This window comes from Seriola lalandi, unplaced genomic scaffold (genome assembly GCF_002814215.2).
Source record: "Seriola lalandi dorsalis isolate HSWRI2012SDOR001 ecotype SW California unplaced genomic scaffold, Sedor1 jcf7180002052132, whole genome shotgun sequence".
NCBI classification, from domain to species: domain Eukaryota; kingdom Metazoa; phylum Chordata; class Actinopteri; order Carangiformes; family Carangidae; genus Seriola; species Seriola lalandi.
In genome coordinates this window covers 70,455-84,489 of record NW_019522685.1, presented here as the reverse complement: position 1 = coordinate 84,489, position 14,035 = coordinate 70,455, and positions in this window count along the sequence as shown.

Genomic DNA, 14,035 nt, shown 5'->3' with positions numbered 1-14,035 from the left:
AACTTTTCAAAGTACTCGCACTAAAAATGTGCAGACATAATTTTATATATTTTTTAGTCAGTGATTTAAAGCAACACTGTGTCTGTGCTACGCAGCTACGATTTCATAAATCAATAATTTCTCCCTCATTCTGCCCTCTGTCTCTTTTTCTGCTTTTGTTTTCCTTTTTATTCTGACTCTACTTCACCCAAGGCAAAGCAACAGCACTCACTGAAACACAACAAAAATAAAAACCTAGCCAGCACATTCTTACTACTGTGTGCTCCATCTGCCCATGACCCACTTTTCTCTCCTTGCCTTTGGCATGAGAGGGGTTAACACAGAAAGCAGGAGGAAAGCTAGTTTCTCAGAATAAGGACATTGGGCAGCAAAGGCAGTGGAAGCACCGAGGTAGGATGAAAGTGTGGTGGAGTGGTGCACCATTAAAGGAGAGCACCCACTAGAGCTCTTATCAAGGGTTTCAATGCAGGTGTCATGTCGTCCTTAAGAGGCTGGATATGGCAGGATTCATCTACATCTCCTCTTAACAGAGTGTACTATTGTGTGCATTAATGTAATTCAACCGGGTTCACCTTCCTCTGTCTTCCATCTTTGTGCTGATGAGCTGTAAAAACAACCACAGAGCATAAGGACAGTTTTCCACTCAAACACTCAAGCTGCATGAATGCTATTCACTGAAACTGAATTATATGTTTTATGTATTATATAAACTTATTTGGTATCATACAAACATTAAAGTAATGAATGTGTTGTTTCCTATTTATAATTAAGTTTTAGAATTAATATCGCTGGTGTTTGAATTTTAAAATGAGGAAGTAATGAAAGGCCTGGCCATGTGGACATATCTGTCTTTCTGTAAACCCTCAAACAGATGTCAGACCCTGTGTGCTTAGATAAGGAATGGAGGTTTAAAATTTTTTTTTTTTTTAATATTTTCTTTTCAGTTGTGTATTTCATGTTTTTTGTAAAGCACACCATGTTATCCTTCCGTATGCTTTTAATAGTTTGCCATGCTTTGAGGTTGTGGTTACAGGTGTAAAAGAGCACACTTGTGTCTACAACCAACCACATCCTTCAGAGAAGCTGGGTTCTCAATCATCATCCATAAATCTATTTAGAACTTGCCTGAGAATCTTCATTTTTAAGTTTCCTTCAGTATCAAATGAATCCACTTATAGTTCTCTGTACTTCCATGGCTACAATGCAAAGAGGAAGTGCTAATAGCTAAATCAGCTTAATTTTAATAATGCCAAATGTAAAAATAAAACAAATAGTCAGAAAACAGGGGTCAAGTTGAAGTGTAACTCACTGAACCCATGGCAACAATATGCTTCCTGTTTACTGCTGAGTTTTTCAAATGTAATTTTCAGTGCGATGAGCATAGCAAACAAAATGTTACTCGGCTCCACTGCACTAGGATTGAGGCTGAAATCCCAGCAGCAGATATCTCAAACCTCACCAAATAAATGGTTTCTTTTTTTTTTTATTTGGGTGAATAGACATTTTGAATTAGAGAGAACAACACAAAGATGGCATCAGTCCTCCATGTTTGTGTAAAGTCAGACTGGTGGTCGTTACCTGAGACGATTATCTCGACGGATCAATGAGCACTGAACGAACCCGTGCTTGTCATCATCTTTTTATTTCTACAGCAGGGCCCATAAAGCCACATTTTATCAATGGAAGAAGTCAAAGCAATACTTCCTCATTTCTGTGACGACCTCTCAGCGTCAAAGACACAAAAGAGGAACAGTGAGGTGGCCTGAATCCATCCACTGTACATGTGAGACGCGGAAAGATAGAGGGGAGGGAATCATATCATGGAACGAGCGTGAGTGTGTCTGATTGATAGAGTGACAGAAATAATGAGCGAGAGAGAGAGAGAAAGAGAGAGAAGACAGAGAGGCTGGAATGTGGTGGAACAGTGAAAGATAAAAAGGCTGAGTGAGAGAGTGTAATGAAGAAAATTGGGGATAATTGAATAGAAGAGCACTTGGGTGCAAAAAAAAAAGGAAAAAAAAGCAGAGAGCAACTGACAGATGGATGGTGAAGAGTCAGTGCACATTGGAAGTACAAAGAGAGGAAGGAGAACGGAGGAGAGAGATCAATCGAGCAGCTGAAGTAAGAGAGAGAGAGACTACGCCACGCTGGAGATAGCGTGCATGAATGTGTGTGCAATATGGAGAGAGAGAGAGAGAGAGAGAGAGATATGGCTATACCGGGGCACAGAGTAGGTGAAAGTGTGTGTGTATGTGTGTGTGTGTGTGTGAATGAAAAAGAGAAAGAGAGGCTGCACACTACAATGGCTCAGGCTGGCTCACACCGATGCACATTTAAAGACTAGAAGGCATGAAAATGTGATTTTGAAAGAGAAAAAGCAAATCACTTTTTCTTCTTTTTCCTCATCTATTTTTCATCAATTGGATCTTTCTCTCATTTTCTAATCTCGGTCCCTTTTTACTCTCTTTGTGGTTTATCAAGGAGGTCACTGCGGATACAACGAGGAGCAACACAGCCTGAACTACAGACTAAAAGGTATTTACTTTTTCTCTGTTTCTTGGTTGGAATTAATCTAAACAAGAGTAATTATTGTGTGTATCTCACAATCAAAGTAATGCAAAGTGTTCATAATACAAAAAAACAGTGATGATAAAAAGCTTGTGTTTGTGAACTGCAAACTGAATATGAAAGATGTACCCTAAGTATTGGGCACACAAAGAAAGAAGAAATAGTATTTTGCAGCAAGGTGCGTGAGGGTGAAAGTCACAGCACTTAACAAAAAGAAGTGGGTGCTGCTGAATTTGTGGGGGGGGGGGGTAAACATCCTCTGAGGCCTGATTCACATGTTTTATGTAGGTGGGGAGGAAGAGCAAAGTGGGACAGAAAAAAGAATTGCAAAGATCACAGATGCTTCCTTCAAAGGAAACTCCATAGTAATTGCTCATATCACTCGTGAACAGCTTTAGGACTGATTTATGACAGAAGACTGCATGTAAGCTTTATTAGCTACGGCACGCAGCATAAGGCAGCTGTAATGAAGGTTTCGTGTGTTTGTTTGCTCGTAGTTAATGTGAATGATGGAGGCTTTATCACAAAAACACACATTAAGGTAATATTATAACTAAAAAGGATTGCTGACAGGCATTTTCTACTGGACACAGTGGGCAGTGATGGTGGAAAGGTTCATTTCTCTAAATGAAGCTTTCATGCTGAATCCAACTTTATGGCCATAATTGAATCCCTTGTGACTAGTTAAGCCTCTGTTTCATGTAAATTATTCCATGTTCATTATGAATCATAATTGTACATTGCAGTATTTTACAACTGCTCCCCCACAGTTACAAAGTAGGTTATGGCCTGTTGTATTACTTTGGTCCAGGCACAGAGGAAATGGGGGAATAATTTATGTAGATAATATAAACTAGGAATCAGTCTGGGAGTTTGCAGAAAAAATATGAATATTTGTGCTTATGTAATGCCAATATTAATACCGCCCAGACACTTAGAGAATTGCATTACATTTTAGTGGATCAGTTCAAAGAGTAAAAGAGTTGAAATGGAAAGGTGAGCAGAATCAAACGAGAGCTCATCAACACCCACATTTCACATCCTTCTTTAGCTGTGAATTGTCAAAATCGTTACCTGCCAGCTGGTGGAAAGGTGGAAACCCTCTAAGGACCCCAGAGAACTCATACTCACATGCACATGCACGCGCGCACACACACACAGCGTGTTATAGTATTAGTGTATGCCGTGTACCAGTGGTCTGTACCAACTCTGTGCACTTCCATCCTATAGATACAACATAATTGACTTTGCCTGGCCTCATAAGACCTGCCCTACATTGTGTAATGCATAACAAGCAATACTGGCTTTAAAGGCATATTTTTCTATTGGAGAAGTGCACCCAGGGGATTTCATTTGGTAAAGAAAGAAAAACAAACTGGGCAATTTGGAGCAGAGTGGGCACATGAAGATTAATGGCTTCTTCACAAACAGAACAATTGATTATAATGGAACAAAGAAAGCCAGGTGACGTTATCAATGGCAGAGAGGGACTAAGTAATTATACATAATGTGTGGGTAATGCAAGAAGAGAATGTGATTATGAAACAATTGAGGAAAATAAAAAACATGAAATACAGTGAATTGGGCAGAAAGTTTGACGTGCATCTCTCTGATTCAGAAAATTTCCACCACCCCTGCCTACTTATTTCCACCCCATCCTGTCTTACCTCATGCTGTTCTTTCCTGCCCGGTCTTGTTCTGTCTTCTCCAGGAGCAGGAGTCGATAAACAGGCTGGTCAGTGTAGCAGATGTGACAATGCTATATGGTCTAGGAATCCTCCAGGGTTCGGTGTGGAGAATGTGTAGGACAAAAGATAGACATGCTGAGAGAATATTTCTACTGACAGCTCACCGCTGTGGAGGCAGAGAGCTCGGCCCTATTAGCTGCAAGCTGCTACTGTATCTGTGAAGAAAAAATGCAAAACCCCCAACAAAATGTTCTTTAAATCAGTCCCATGGGGGTATTAAACTGGGCTACAGCTGTATGGAGTTATGAAAAACCAATATATAAGCAAAATGCACATAGGCACATTCAAATGCATACACATGCGTACACACACATAGACACACATAAGATTTATCATCGTATATGATTTTTAATGAACGTCTAATTGTTATTTGTGGAACTGACACAGTATCATTGTTGTACTCATTAAGATGGAACGCAAGAGAAGAGTTGTTTCCCCTGACTCTGCAGGCTTTTCATTATTACATACAGGGAGATTTCCCCCAGGGGAAAGATCTGGAGGATTGCCGTAAGCCATGAAAACAGAAGCCAGCAAACTGCAACACATCCACCATTATGAAGAACTCAAATAGCTCCAGCTTTACACTTTCTGAACACAACCTCACATTAATGACTGAAAAATAGAGTCAGACTCTTCTTGCACAGATGGCTCAGAAAGCAACTGCTGGATTTTAGATGCGCTGATTACATGGACTTTACTTCGTACATAGTTAGCCTCACTGTTTGCTGATGTAATCCAGCTTCTGGTCTGCTGAGCAGCCTGTTTCAAACCACCAGAGTCAGATGGCCCTATCGCCTGCAGTTTTTGACTCATTTCTGTGCCGTAACAAGTGACTGTAGATCTTTCCACAGAAAGCACACGTTTAGTACCTTCATTGCTTTTTTTCTATCTGAATAACCAAGTTCATTTTCTATAGAAGTGTTAAAGATCACTACATGTATGCGAAGTTTCCTCACACTTTGTTCAGCCTTCTTGGTACAAGGTTATTGGAGTATACAGCATTAACAGTAGTTTATTAGATATAAGTAAGTGAAGAATGAAGGGTCATACTGTCTGTAGAACCAATCAGACCCCATTACACGGTGTGTGGACGAACTGTAATGGGGCCTGACAGGCGTCGACATGGTCCTCACTTTGTCAGCCATGTCTAACAGCATCTATTAGTATCTTGTTGACTTTTATCTCTCAGTGTTACCTTTTATGTCAATGGACGTGCAAGGTAAGTGAAACTGTCACTGCTGGACAGTCTATTTGTGGCTGTTTATCTGACATAAAACCCACCCAAAAGCCTTAAACCTGCGCTCATCTCCGTGTGTCTGACTAGTTTGTCTGTGGCCTGCTTTCATTGTATTTGAGGCCTGAGGTCTTTACTCGGGAGCTCTGGGACAAGTATAAAAAGTAAAAGATGCCCTTGAAAAAGTTACTTGATACTAGTAATTCTATAGAAGGTCTGTTTTATTAGCAATGTTTTTACCCTGCATCTGCACATTCCCTCCTCTTTTGTTGTGAAACAGAAGGCAACCTGCTGCACAGTTGCCTTTGAAGTCTTTGTTTTCATGACATTTTAGTGCATTTTCTGTCATAACATGTGTGAAGAGTGAGTGGGATGTTTGGGTTATATGAAATTAATTCACTTATTGCAGAGAATAAGGCCAACAATTTAGAAATAAGGTATTTTACCTTTGCAAAGGTTAGTGTTGCAACCAAATTATCTTTTTTTTTTTTTTTTTTTTTTTTTTTTTTTTTAATGTATTTCAGGTCAAGTTATTAAGACACCAGGTATAATGCACCAACAAACTAGTTGTTGTGTTTGGTTTTGTGTCAGTGCCGACAGACATCTGCGCATAGACCTGGGATCTGGTGTCATTTAATTCATGGTTGAAGGGGAACACTTTATTACCAAGCAAACTATAACAAGAACATTGTGTCTCATATATTGGACCACATGGATTAGCTCATTAACCTGCAATAATAACCTCCAATAATGTGAAATATCAAGATGCTCTAAGACATTAAATGCGCTTCATTAAAATTATATTAAGACTAAAGGTCCAAATGAAATTACATTTGAAAAGTTTGAAACATAATTTTTTCTGTGCTCTTGGAGTCGGTGTCTCACATGAGGGTCACTTGATTTGTGGACGGGGTCACAGGAGATTTGTAAGACTTTGCTGGAGAAGTTGACTTAGAATATATATATTTTTTCTTTTCTGTATCATCCATTTAGAACTGCGCTCTACACAGATTGAGATTGGGTCATGAAAAGTTGGGGTCATCCGGCAGAAAGAGTCAAAATTGAGAAAACCCTGATTTAGGGATTTCTGTTGTGTAGTTGAAGATTCAGCTACTGTATTAAATAATGTTTACGGAAAGGGGGAAGTCTTAAAAATAGCACAGGGGATGTTCACTCCTAAATCTGTACCGCATTGAGGTCTCCCAGCCCATCCAGCCAAGTTTAGCCCATGCGAGGCCCTCAGCGCACGCTCCACCTGACCCAATTATATCCAGTCTGAGGGGAAAGATAGCCCACTTTGATCGACACGAGACCGCCAGCTACGCTCGGGCTGACTGGTCTGGCACTTAATGCTGCTTTCTGCTAGACATTTTTCCAGGACAGATGTGTTTGAGTGCCGCTTAAAGAGTCAAACTGTGGAGTCTGTGTGTGTGTGTGTGTGTGTGTGTGTGTGTGTGTGTGTGTGTGTGTGTGTGTGTGTGTGTGTGTGTATGTGTCCCTGCTGAGTGTAATGCCAGAGTATTTGGGTGCAAAGAGGATGAGTCTATCACTGGTTTTGTTATCTGCCTGTAAAATTAATCAAGAGCGCCATGACTGTCAATTAAGCTCTTGCATTTCATCTGATTTTTATCAAGCACAGATTTAATTAATGCCTGAAAATACCAAGCATTGTCATAGCAACAGGAAGGCATACAGATGATATAATATTCCTAAAAAGTGTAGACTCTGAAACGCAAAGGATTTTTTTTCCACTGTATTGTCCTTTTAGAGTTAACTTAAATGAATGTCGATGCATTATACAATAGGGTACTCGCTTATTATACCCCAGCTTAGCCCTTCCCCCTTAAACTCCTACGTCACAGCACCAGACCTGTTGGCAAGTGATGCACCATTCATGTAAAGCTAAGTGTCCTCTCCCACCAGTTAAGTGACTCATCCCATCCATCCTGCGCTGGAGTAGGGCTAGAGTGGTCTTGACGGTTCCTTGTCACTGGCGGTGTGAAAGAGGCTGAAGTGTGGGGACCCAGTGAAAGAGAGCAATATAGAGGACAGAACTTGGCCGCTCCACTTTTGCAGGACGTAAAAGTGGGACAATCTGTTCCTTGGATGATCTCCAATTCTACTTTCCGGGGACCGATACACTGAAAATATATCTATACACATGCTCCGTCCTACATAGGGAGAGAGTGAGTGAGAGAAAGAGAAAGAGAGAGCGAGGTTGTCAAAGGGAGGGAATACGAGTATGAGTTGAACTGACTGTCCATTAGGTCTTTAGAATTCAATTGTGCTGGAACTGTGCTTCTGAATTTCCTTTGAGACTGGCCAAACGAAGAGGAGAAACCCCAGCAGCTCACAGGGGACACTGTCACACCAGCTATCAGGGTACAGATAGCTACAGGGTACAGATAGGAGATATAACCATTAAAACTGGGATGACAGACTAAAATCAGCCCTGTGAAGATCCAGCATTACTTTTCATTATGCATAATTTACAGTGCAGTAAACTGAGAATTTGATTTATTAGCCAAAAACATGCATAATGTTTTGTTTATATGGAACCCCAAGGACTAAAGCAGCCCAATAAGTCCACAAGTCATTATTGCAAGTTTGCTACACTTTGCAAAAAAAGAGTGTACAGAAAAATGTCTCAGAAGAGGCAAAGATGGATAGAGATGAGAGATATAAGTGACCTCACTGCAAATCTCTCCATCCATCCGTCTTTGCTCTCCAGGTGCTCAAGGAGGGCATCCATCTCTGTCCTCGTTACCATGATTAATCAGTCCCTGATTCTTCATCTTAGTTTCACTCTATTTCCTTACTGTCTGTTGACCCACGTTGGCCCAGAGCTATCGAAATCTTCTCTTTGATTTAGCTTACATGGCCTCTCATAATCAGAAGTCAGGCTTCTGAATGGGCTTCCCACGGGAAGACCGACTCACCAACTTCTGAAATCTTCAGATCCCTCTTTTATGCTCTTACACTGCATGACTGTTCAAATTTTCATCCATGTGTTGACTTAGAAGTTCAAAAGATCAGGGGAAAAAAAGCAATTGTATGATAGAACTGAATTTAGTTGTGTAATCAAAATGTTTTTATTTTTATTTAATTTGAAAAATTACATTATATTTATTTAGATGCTAAGTATAGTTGTCTTAGCAATACATGGGAAAATTATCTCAGACTATTGAATTTGAATTGAATTTCAGATGTGACCTGGTTTCAGCTTCAGAAATAAAAAAATTAATTAACTAATTTTACAGCTACAACTGGTACAAGCATAACATGAGTCATACACCTTGCACACCACAAGACTTCTGTCTGTTTTCAGTTTGTGGTGTCCTACATTTTCCCTATGCCCTTGTACCCTGTACATAATCAAAAAATAAACTGTCACAACAAACCACTGAATTAAATCTGGTTTTAAATCATGTTGTGTGTTTCCTTATGAAGGATAAAAAATGACTTAAGTATAAATAAATAAATAAATGCAGAAATAAATAATTAAATGCAGAAATAAAATAAGTAAATTCATACATTTTGGTAATGAAAAATGCTATTTCTGTATTTTTACATTTATTTATTTATGCATTTCTGCTCATTTCTCTTAATTCAGTAGTCCTACATCAGTCTGATGCCAGATTGGTTTTGGTGGTATGATCAATGGGATGGATCTACTTTTTGGAAAAAAAAAGAATTCACTAAAGAAGTCTGAAAAGTCACAAAATCTAGTGTCAAAGTCACTAAGTGGAAAGGCAAAGCCCCTGTGTACCAGTCAATTCAAGGCTGTACTAGCAGGTCCATCCCATGGACCACATCGCCATAGCTTTAGACTGAGGTAGGACCGTATTTTACATAAGGACACAGAATATATAGATGAGTAAATGTAAAAATAGATGAATGTAGAAATACAGAAATAAAAAACTAAATAAATATAGAAATGCATAAATAAATCAATGAATATATATATATATATATAAATAAGTACATGAATAAATAAATGCAGACATACAGAAATAAATAACTAGATGTTGAAATACAGAAATAACGTTTTTCACTACCAAAATGCATGTGTTTTGCATTTATGTATTTAATTATTTATTTATGCATTTCTTTATTTATTTCTACTCATATCATTTATTGCCCTTCATAGTTTCCATTCAATAGTAAAAATAAGCTAAAACTACAAGCAAGCCATACTTAGGAGGTGCAGGCTACCCTGACCATATTCCTCTGGCTTCAGAATGTAAAAGAGAAATGCAGTGCAATAATCAAATCAGCAAAAAAGTCATATTGAAGAATGATTCAAGTGAGTGGCTGACAAAAAGAAGAGATTCAGTATAAGACAATGAAAAATTAGTTTTCTGCCTCGGGCAGAAGAGGCAGAAAGACTGTTCTGTCAGGAGAGTGAAATTCAATCCTTTCCTCCACCACTGTTTTCCCAAGAGGAGGAAAAGTCAAGACTAGTTGGAGAGAAGATCGCCAGCACAGGGACAGGGGAGCCAGATAGCTGACGAAACGAACTAAGTCTGAACTACTCTTGTGGCCGAGCATAGGAGTTGAATGACATGACGAGGAAGATGATTTTCAACAACTATGTGTGGGACTGGATTTGCCATATTTAGAATGTGAAATCAAACGACAATCCTTTTAGCCATAACTCTACACTTCCTCTCTTCCTGTGTTTATCCTCACTTAACTGTTGATTTCAGCTTAGTCCTCAACTCTTTCTCATCCCTCATCCAGCCACAGTTGTCCTCTCGCCCCCTTTTCTCTCTCAACCTGATTATTCTGCTTTATGCAAACTACAACTCTCACCATCTTTCTCTCTTGTGTATTCTCCTTTCGCTTTTACATCCCAATTAGTTGGCTCCTGTCTACTCTCAGCTTGTCCTTCTAGCTCCTTATCTCGCCTAGTGCAGACTCAATGTTGTTCAATATTTGATGAGACTTTGTTCATAAATCTACCTCCTCTAGTCCCTTCTGGTGTACTTGAATGATAGTGTTAATCTCCGAAACCTTGTGAGTGTTAACACGCCACTCTTTGTCAGCTTTTGGTTAGAGAACTTTTCGGCCCAATATGTGACACATTGAAATGTAAATCATACTTATTAAAATGGCCAGAGGTGGGTCCTAAGCTGTGCTCTTCCCTACAGTAAAATGTATGATGAAAATGGATTTCAAGGTATTTATTACAGCTGAGCTCTTTTATGGCTATTGATAGGCATTGAGACCTTAAAGTTTACTCCCAGCAGTAAAAAACCTTAATGACAAAGTCTTATATATATTTTTGCTAGCCTCACACTTTTTGCAAAACTCTTGTGTTGTTATTGTTTTCAATGCTTATTCATTTATCACTTTCCCCATATGTTTCATAAGTGGTTAGATACTTTTTCTCAAGTGGTTGCATTTTTTTTTTTTCTTCAAAAATCATCCTTCAGTTCTCTCCTCTTCTTGTCTTCCCTGGTTTACTTGTTCTGACAGACATTGTGTTTGTGTTGAAGTGGCCCACCCTGTCACTCTCAGAGCATCTTGGGGAATCGACCACCGTCAGTCCTCTTCCCACTGTGGTATCCTTCTTTCACCCAGAAATGCTCAACTAGCAGACTTCCTTTTGACCAGTGAGACATGAACAGGCCGGGCTTGGAGTGTTTTTGCATACATGCGCTCAATCATTCAAACACTCCTGAATAACATATAAAATATGGCTGTCTTGACAGATGCAGTAACTGTTATTTGTATTGTTCCATATCATAAAACAACTATACAAGTTTGGTTGGGTTTTGCTGTTAAACAAACCAATTTGTAAAATCAGATTTAGGTCAGTCTCTTTTGACAGCTCAATATTTTTCATGGTCTACAAATTTATTTTAGAGATTGATCCCATTTCCCGAATCCAAGGGCCTAAATTGATTATAATGTTAACCCAGTGGTTCCAATCCTGGGGGACAGGAAGATAATTCAGATGAGTCGCAAGATGCAACTCAAAAGTAATCTCATTTTTTTTAAGACTTTTCTCTGATCTTTGATTACATGGTAGATATACAGTATACAACTGATGACGGTGGATCACAGGCAACAGTCACCACCACCTGCTTCCGTCAAGAAAGAAAGAGAAAACTTACAAATAGCGCCTTTAACCCCTAACCAAAATCCTGTGATCAATGCTAATGCCTAACCTTACTTAATGCTAGAACTATCTCTAAACTTCAACCAACCATCCGACTTCTTTCTTCATCTTCCTGTTATTTTCAGGATGCAAACACACACACACTCAAACACATTATTACACACACTTTTTCAGCTGTGCAACAATCGGAGATGGAGCCAGCAATGACAGAACCGTTTTGTTTTCAAGCCAAAAAAACAAATAACCAAGCAGACTCATGTTTCAGTACTTTTAATGTGGCTATTCTATAATCTCTTCATCAAATGTTTCTGTTGGATGTCTGGCAATTGGCTAGCTTCTTCATCTCTACGTTATTATTTATGTCAATTACAGGCCACTGTAAGCTGTGCCAGACACCTGTCGATGTTCCTTGGTCACCGATAGAGGTTGATAAGTCAAAAGTCATAGATCACTTAATGCCCCTTTAACCTTCATCAACACCATGTTTTCTATATATTTTATTAATAACTTACTGACTCTTTAAGTATCTGCATGTTGGTAATCAGTGATTGAATGAGTTTAGATCTGTGGCCTAATTTGAGTTTGTCTCCATCTGTCCATCTGAGCATTCTGATATTCATCTATTTCAGACTCCCAACTCATATGATATTCAGAGCACCAAACTGCCAATGAGACAGTGGGAGATTCCCCGCGTCATTCACCATCATTAAGGCGGCTGTTGGAAATGGTCCAGATCTGCTTGATGGCAAAGCCCCTGTAGCCAGACCTCACCACAGAAAAACCAGGACAGAACATATGGAGGCGCCAGTATGCCAAATCTGAAGCACAATGACACAATCTTAAAGCAAAAATCCACCCTAACATACTTTTGAAACAGTTTTTAAAAGAGCTGTTGATGACACAACTTGTATTTGTGGGTCAGCGTTATTATTTTGCACTTGGCTAAACTTAACCCTATCCTGCAGATAACTGACCAAATGCAGAGGTCCTAACATCATGTTAATTGAGACATCTTTAAGTCAAAGAGCAAGTTCCTCTTTTGCAGGAAGAAATCAATTGCACATAAAACTATTTTTCCATTCAAAGAACCGTCAACTAATCAGAAAGCCATGTAGCCACAACACTTGTGTTAGGTTTTAATTGAGGGCCATGGCTATTGCTTTTCTCAGCTGGAAAACCTCCTGAACCTTCACAGTATACAGCTTACTTCAAACTAAATTGAATTCAGCACATCCTCAAACTATTTCATGCCAGTATACTCAGATGTGACTTTACTAGAAGCAGATTTATTGATTTATCTGGATAACTTTGCTGAGTAATACCCTAGAAACCCCTTAAATCTGGAACATGGACTGATGTTACAGCAAATTGTCTAGGTAATCTGCTTCCTGGAACAAGCACTGCCTATTAATTTAATGGTGCTCACGCTGATTGGAAAAGCTTGCAAGTTGTCTTAGGAGAAGATCAAAACCATCACTTAACCTGGATGTACTAATGAGAATTAGTACAATTTGGCCAGAAAACACAGCTCAGAATCTTTGACAGTTATCATATGTATGCAGCAGCTTCCTATCATTTGCAGGCGAGACTGTATCGAAGAGTAGCAAGAAATTCACTGTAGCATGTGTGAAATATTCACCCTTCTATTGGCTTTCTAGACATCAACAACCAAAGCACATTCCCTGTGTTTTTCCATTGCAAACGTGCAAATTAACCTAATTTAATTTGGTTTGGAGTAAAGTACCAGCCAGGATGTTCTTATTATTGCTGTTATAGCTGCACAGAACACTGTGCAACAAGTTCAGGCATGTTTCTTGAAGTTGTCACAAGGCATTGTGGGGAAAGTATCACCACTCTGGACCATATCAACATGGTCAAGACATGTGGCGGGACTGGAGGGAAAGTGGCCAAGAGGTCTATCACAACACCTCATTTAAAAATAACACCTGCATCAAAGAGCAATGACTTTTTACAGTGTACAAGTAACTGAGGGTGGAATTTTCCTTTAAGGAGCTCATATTTGGCTGTTAGCCCTGGGTTGTGCCTCAGACATGGGTTGGCTCCATTATCACAAAGTAGCAATGATCTTGACCTCATGTGAAGCTAAATTGCATATCCAACTCACTCCCTTCTGCAAAGAACCTGTGATGCAAATTCACAGAGTTTATATATAGCGTGTCTTTCATCAGCCTGCTATTCCCCGATGCATTCCCAGTGGCTAAATGGGAAATGTGGACCAGCTCTGTGCTCATTCACACATGTGGACTTATTAGCATTGCCCGTGGCTAGTTTTTCTATTATTGCACGTGTCTTTTTCTAATTTTGTAAAGTTCACTCTATCAATGAAATGATAAGAGT